At 45.6% G+C, this 7,802-nt stretch overlaps 1 pseudogene across 1 annotated transcript; it reads left to right on the forward strand.

The window, feature by feature from the left end:
• The first annotated feature begins 6,659 nt into the window (after positions 1 to 6,659).
• On the forward strand, positions 6,660 to 7,802 carry LOC308642836 (olfactory receptor 13C7-like; annotated as a pseudogene). Its single transcript has one exon. The product of its transcript is annotated as an olfactory receptor 13C7-like (transcript).

The following is a 7,802-nucleotide window of genomic DNA, read 5'->3' on the forward strand; positions in this document are numbered from 1 at the left end:
GAACAACCTAGTTTGAGGGACCTGGAGTCAGGGTGAGTGAGAATCTAAGCTCTACCATTCACATTTTCCCTTAGGCAAACTACATAATTTTCCTTAATCTACAAAAAAAATGATAAGAATAAAACTGCCTACATTTTATTACAGGATTTGTGATAGTAAATCTGAGTGTCCTCTTGCTTAGATGAGAGATGATTAGTTAACTAGTAAAGCATATCTCCAACAGAGTCAGCGAGGGTGTTTCCAGAGACAACTGGCATGGGGGACAGCAAGCTGAAAGTGAGCAGCATGGTCCTACAGACCAGGGCCCCAGATGGAACAAAAGCAGAAGAGGAAGCCACGCAGTACCTGCAGGCTCTCTTCTATGAGAGCAGGTGTGTCTGTTGCTTTGCCCATCGCCCATGGACGTCAGACTGGCTTCTTCAGCCTTTCATCCTGGAATCACCTCCAGTGACCCTTCAGGAGGCTTCCAAGTGTTCAGCATAGAGCCATGACTACATTGTTGGTCTCGCTTACCCTGAGACTCCAGCTTCTTGGCCAGAGGGATTCAGATCCTTCTTGGTTTCTCTGGCTCTCCAGCTTACAGACAGTCATTGTGGGACAATACAACCTTGATGATGTGAGCCAAACTAATAAATCCACCTTTAAATTTACACACACACACACACACACACACACACACATATAAATATACAAATATATATCATATATTCATATATATACATATATATACACACACACTCTTTATATATAAATATATTACATTTAATATATATAATATATATTCTATGGATCCTATTCCTTTAGAGAACCCAAATACAGTGTTAATATGAGGACTAAATTAGCAGTGTCTGACACAGCACATGTTCAGTAGACATCATTTTGCTGTTATCATTATTCAAAACCTTTGGCTATACACAAAATCAACTGTAAGTTTTTGCCTGTTTAGGAGTTTTTCAACGAGTTTTATGTTTGTAAGCACTGAATTATAAACCTGCTATCTCTTCCTTGGCCCTGGATAGGAACCTGTTTACCAGTCCCAGGAATCCAGTGTCCTACATTTTAAGACAGGGAACCTGAATGTCAGCTACTGTCTTGGTACTGTCAACTGCAACATGACCAATGCCTCCTCAAATAAACACAGCTGCAGAATAAAACAAGTCTAAATTCCTGAAAGAATTGGAAAGGAGAGACTATAGGGAACCTGCCCTGGAAACCGGATAACTAGGACCTCTCATTTTGGCCCATGTAATAAAAGAACAGGAGTCAGAGAAGGATTCCAGCCAACACCTAAAGCCAGAAGTTCTTCCTTACTCTCTTGCTTCTTGCTGGTTTGAGAAAGTAGGAGCTCTCTTTGTGGTACCAGGCACTGGAGGCTCCCCTAGCACTCCTACTAGGGAGAAGGTCTTTTGTTTTCAAGTCAATATGCCATTATATCCAGAAAAGGACGTGTCAGCCAGCCTAGAACACTCTGGACCCAATGCCCAGGATGCTCTTGCCAAGTCCAGGTGACTGAATATGCTCTCCCCACACACTCCAGGTTCCTGACACACTGAAGCACTCATACTAGTTGTGAATCACATTCCACCTGCATGTAGCCAGGAGTTCGCTGGTGGAACACCTGTTGCTACAGGATTTGGTGAGCAACAGTATGGAGGGCATCTGGCAATGAGAAAGGGAGACAGTGTCTAATATAAAAATAGAGTGAGCCACTATCAGAGCAGGCCTGAAAAGGGACCCAACTAAGAAAAACTGGGCTATGTTCTTCACATGCAGTTTAAAGGGTCAAGGTCTGCCTGTGCAGTATGGTTGTAGCCCACGCTTCCTAAACCAGGGAACAGCATGGGGGGTCAAGGGGTAGGACTCTCAGTTTCAGCACATTGGTCCTTTACTTTCTCCAAGATAACAAGAAGGTTTTTGTAATGTGGACATATGTCTGATCTAGTAATGCTGGACACCAGGGAGGCACCAGTGGCTTCTGTGGTACCCTTGTTGCCAAGACATGAGGACAGTCTGAATCCCTCTAAGATTCCTGTAGTACCCATGGGCAGGCACTCTATGTCACAAGATGCCAAGAACAGATGAGATGACATGTTAGAGTCTGTAAACAAGTCAGGATGGCGCCTGGCATTTTGCCAGGGGGAGTGGTTTGAGAAGTAACGCCAGCGAGCCATTAAGTGTGGAGATTCCTTATTGGTTGACTGCTGTATCTAGTTTATGTTAATTAGATAAGCTGTGTGGAATGTATAAATACCCCTCCGGTCCTACAATAAACGGCTCCCACTCCTGCTGAATCAATGTGCACAAGTTGTTCGTCACTCACTGGATATTTTGCTGCAGCTGGACTGCAGCAATGACAAGATCCCTAGATGTAGAATCTTGGTGGGGCAGAAAGCCTACTTGCGGGGAAATCGTATTAATAGACTCACTTTTCTACTTTTCCTGATATCCAAGATGCTGATTCACCAATAAAAATTATGGAAAAAAACTATAATATCTAATGCTTGTGTGTGAACATTTCTGTATAAGGAGGAGTAGGAAAATTCAGGAGAGGAATCATGGAAATTCCACAATGAGAGTTCAGGGGATTCCAACATAAATCTTGCTGAGTATGGTGGCACACAGTAACCCAAGCTACTCAGGTTAAAGCAGCAAGATCTTATGATCTCAGGAATTCCAGATCAGTCTGCATAACATAGTGAGGACAGCCTCAGCAACTTAAGGAGATCCTGTCTCAAAATTTTAAGGAATGGAATGGACTGGGGAGGTCACTCTGATAAATCATCCCTGGATTCAAGTACTAGTCCAGAAAGAAGAACAAACGAATGAAGGAACAAAGGAATAAAGGAAGATTGCCCATGCCTGTGCTCTCCTAGTGTCTCTCCTGTGCCCACTCAATCCAGCAAGGCACTCCAGAGATAGCAAAATGGACCTGAGTTTCTGAAGCCCAGGCCCCTGAGTTGCCTAACCTGAAATTTTGTTATAGTTGGAGAGTTTGAACTTTAAATTGGGCAGGGACTACCAGGTCCCTGGGAGCAAGAGATAAGCAGGCTGTCTGTGTGTCAGGGGACTAGGTCTCTAGTCCTTGGGGCCCCTCAGCCTGGCCCACACCAGCCTAGTGAACCTGCTGGTAATGAATTCAGCACTTCTTCCATGGCTCTCTCGAACCTCAGAGCAGTTCACCTGGCTCCAGCTCCCTGCACACAATTCTGTCACAAGCCAGTGAGTAGGACAAAAGGAGCTGTCAGTCTGGTGTGTGAGACTCACAAAAGCTTTTTGAAATATCTCAAAGTCAGAATATTTGCTTGGAGAAGGAGACACAAGAATAATAATAATATCATCCACCACTGGCTCCACATTGACCCCAGGCCAGACTCTGCAATAAGAGCTCTACTTAAGCTCACTGATCCCCACTGATAACTCGCCCAACAAGGAAATACCACCACCTCCTGTTACAGGTAAGGAACATGGGTGGAGAACCTGTTAGCAAGTGACAGGGTCTGGACACCCAGTCAGTTTGAATTCAAGCCCATGCCAACTCCTCTGCCATACAACATGACATGGTGATCCAGGAAGCCCAGATCCAGGCATTTCAAAAGCTGGACCTGAAGCTTCCTGTCTGTGATGCTCCTTCCTCTTTTAAGATATCTATGCAGCATAAAATAAGCATGAAGTGGGTAAAGTTAGGTTTACCAGCCAATGAGAATCATGTGATATCAACTTACAAAGGAACTCTAGTCTCTTTGACCGCAGAGTTGAAGGATTCTAGAAAGATATAGAGAAAATGTTTGCAAGACCACAGAGTCCACAGGTCACATAATTGACCTACTCATTTCTCAGGAAGAGGAGCTCGATCAATCTAACCTGGTTAATCCAACCTCGATCAATCTAACCTGAATCTAAGCTGGTCTCCACCTTCCCACTCCAGGGATCCTTCCATGCATCACCCAATACAAAGAGGTTATAAAATTGTGAAGTGAAACTAGACCATTACTTTCAGAGCCACTCAGTGTTTTATTGCTCTGAGAATCTGATACAGGGACATGATAGACTGTGTGACATTGGCAGAGAGATGCTAGAATAGCATTTGGAATGTGCTGGGAAATAAAATATCACCCAAACAGAGAGGGGCTGCTCAGTAATAGTGATGGCTTCCTTCATTCTGGACATATGTTACAAATAGTCAGGGTTAGTGTGTTGTGGGCACATGTGAAGTGTGTCACTTCTGTGTCAGAGCATTTCACTGTTGGTGGAAGATATTCCAGGTGTCATTCCCTGGCCACATAACTGTAAAGCCCACATTGTAGAGCCTCCATCCACCAGGGACTATGTGGACAGGCCCCTGAAACCCACAGTGGACATGCATCATGAGAAGACAAGAAACCTCTTCATGTTAATTTATAAACATTATGCATCTCTGGGGGCTGGGGCTGTAGCTCAGTGGCAGAGCACTTGCCTAGAATGTGTGAGGCACTGGGTTAGATCCTTAGCACTGCATAAAAATGAAAAAAAAATAAAGGCATGCTGTCAATTACAACTACAAAAAAATAATTTTTAAAAAAATATTCATCTTTGCATTACTGCGGCAAAACCAAGACCATCCTTAATGGTTCTCCTGAAAGTCGTATCCTTTGCCCTCATAATGGTCAAAGCTGTTGCTCATCTGAAAAGTATCACATTTTCTATACACACACTCCTTCTTTATGGCTGTTTCTACTAGACAGGAATGTGCTATGACCTGACCCTTAAGTTGCTAGGAAACCGACCATGCTCCCGATCTAGTGCTCCAGAAACAAAGACTGTCCCTCCAGGTGGAACTGGCCCCCAGAGCGTTTCTTCCAAAAGTTCGTATTTTTCTTTTGGGGGTAGAATGAAGATGGAGGGGGGTGATCTCAAGATGAGACGCTAGGATCAAGATTTTAGGCAGAATGGCAGCACTAGAGCTTAGTTGGTCACTTGCATTAGAATGGCAACCACTGACACTCCTGGGTACAGGGCATTTGGAGGGTGACAGTGATAAACCAAACATAGCACTTTCTCTCCAATTGTTCAATATTCAACAATCTAGTCAGACAGAGGGAATCAGCAATCTTGCCAGAATTCAAGGCACAATGAAATTAATCTGTGCTAAAACTGGACAACCATCAACTGATGGCATGGTCAGTTCTTCCCTGTGCCATCAGAGGGGGTAGCACACAAACGCACAGTATGAACTCAGCCTGGAAGAATAAGTGGACAACAAAGGACAGTCCAGCAGCCTTTGGCCCAGCAATAGCACTAGTTTGATCAGGTTGGAACAGGTGTTCATGAGGTGTGGTGTGGAAGTGAGACAAGAGGGTAGGCCTAGAGCCTGGTGCCAGAAGCCTCAAATGCCTGCACCTCTCCTTCTGGGTCTTTGAACAGAGGCCAGGGTGAGGAGAGAGAGGCACACCCAGTGGTTTCCACTATCCCCTGTCTGAAAACATGTGTCAGAATTTGAAATGAACATAGGTCATGTTGTAAGCACACATGGAGCAGAGACATCGCCCTCCCAGGACTTCTTACCAGATTTCAGGTTTGACAGTGATCTTTACACCCCAGACTCATGAACAATGTCAGAGGTCTAAAGCCAGGGAAGGAATGGATGGTTGCTGGAATCCAGAGAATGAGTGCATGAGTGTAAGCTCCAGGAAGGCAGAAGACAAGACTGTGTCTGGCGTACTCTCAGCACCAGGCACAGGCACCAACTTGTAGTAGCCACCTGACCCCTAAAACAGCTTTCCTGTGCTAATGGCACTATTGGGCTTTGGGGACATGAGAGCTCCCTCCTGTGAATTTTAACACTGTCCTATTCCAAGAAGGCCTTGAGACCAGCTTGGCACAGCAATGGAGGCTGCTGGGAACAAACCTCAGCCTCCTTCCTGCCTTTCTAAAGCTAGTCAACAACCGGCCACGCCAAGGCCAGATGAGCTCCAGGTGTGCCTACTTGCCTGGCATCCCTGCCAATCTCACTTATCCCAAAAAGCAACTAGGAAGCCCACTAGTGAGTCACTTGGCTCTCTTGACCAGGACTAAATCCTGTGACCAGCAATTCTATTGTACCTCTATATCTACCTCCATCGGGGTACAAATGTTCATGTGTGTTCTTTTGAAAAAGCAATGAATGGTTTCTGATTCCTTAAGGAGAAATGACCATAATTCAGAATTACACACCAAAGTGTTCCATCCCCAAGGCCCAGAGGGACACTGGGTAAGATCAGCCATCATACACCTGCTTCCCAGAATGTCACCTCAGTCAAGGAAGTGAGGGTACAACAGAGACAGTGTGGAATCTTTTTGTTTTCTTATTTTTCTTACTGGTATAGCCCCAGCACCTGAAACAATACCTACCACAGGGTATGAATGAATCACTGAATGAAAGAATCTGAAATACAGTGGGCATTAATAGGCATAGGAAGTCATAACTGAGAAAAAATGGTTCCTTTGAATGGTAGGAACTCTTTTTTTTAAAAAAAGAAAACATGTCACATATATTTCATATTCTACTGTCCCCTCTGAAATCCCCTGGAAAGAACAACCAAGAGTATAGAGAGCCAGGATGTTGCAATTCCCCTCAAAGTCCATAGAACAGCAGAGCTGGGAGGGCCAGATGCAGGCCTGAAGGCTTCTCTCTCCTTGTACAGATGATAAAACTCGGTTCCAGAGAGGGAGGCTGATACACTGCAAGTCACACATCCAGCACCCTTGGTCCCCACACCATCAAGAGCTTCTTTCTAAAAGCTCTGTGGTCCAGATTGTTAAAGAGCAAAGACGATGATATGGAGGAAACAAACCAGACAGTCGTGATGGACTATGTCCTGCTGGGGCTCCATGGGCACCATGACCTAGAGATGGTCCTGTTTGTGCTTTGCCTGGGCATATACTGCATGAATCTGCTGGGGAACTCCTTCCTCATGGTGCTGATCATGCTGGACCCCCACCTGCACAACCCCATGTACTTCTTTCTCAGCAACCTCTCCCTCATAGAAATCTGTGGCACCTCCTCCTTCATGCCTCTCATGCTCACCAACTTCCTACAAACCAGAAGTACCATCTCCTTCCCAGCCTGTGCCCTACAGATGTACTTGACCCTGGCTTTGGGTGCTACAGAATGCTTGCTCCTGGCTGCGATGGCCTATGACCGTTATGTGGCCATCTGCCACCCACTCAGGTACACAGAGCTCATGACTCCACAGATGTGCATGCAGATGGCAGTGCTGAGCTGGGGGACAGGCTTTGTCAACTCACTGCTACAGTCCATCCTGATCTGGCGCCTCCCCTTCTGTGGCCACAATGTCATCAACCACTTCTTCTGTGAGATCTTAGCAGTGCTGAAACTCGCCTGTGGGGACATCTCCCTTAATGCCCTGGTATTGATGGTGGCTACAACCATCCTGACAGTGACCCCTCTCCTGCTCATCTGCCTCTCCTACATTTTCATCCTGGCTGCCATCTTTCGGGTTCCCTCTGCTTCAGGCCGGCGCAAAGCCTTCTCTACCTGCTCTGCACACCTCACAGTGGTGGTGATTTTCTATGGGACCATCTCCTTCATGTACCTCAAGCCTAAGGCAAAGAATCCCAATGTGGATAAGATTATCACACTGTTTTATGCCGCCGTGACACCCTCACTGAACCCCATCATCTACAGCCTAAGAAATGCAGAGGTGAAAGCAGCTGTCACAGCTCTGCTTGGGGGAGGTCTGCTCACTAGAAAATTCTCCCACGTTTACTGTTGCCCTCCAACTCTGTCAGTCAACATGAGCTAGCCTATCTTGTGGTAATGCAAT

This window comes from Spermophilus citellus (assembly GCF_964194105.1).
Source record: "Spermophilus citellus genome assembly, chromosome: 2".
Lineage (NCBI taxonomy): Eukaryota > Metazoa > Chordata > Mammalia > Rodentia > Sciuridae > Spermophilus > Spermophilus citellus.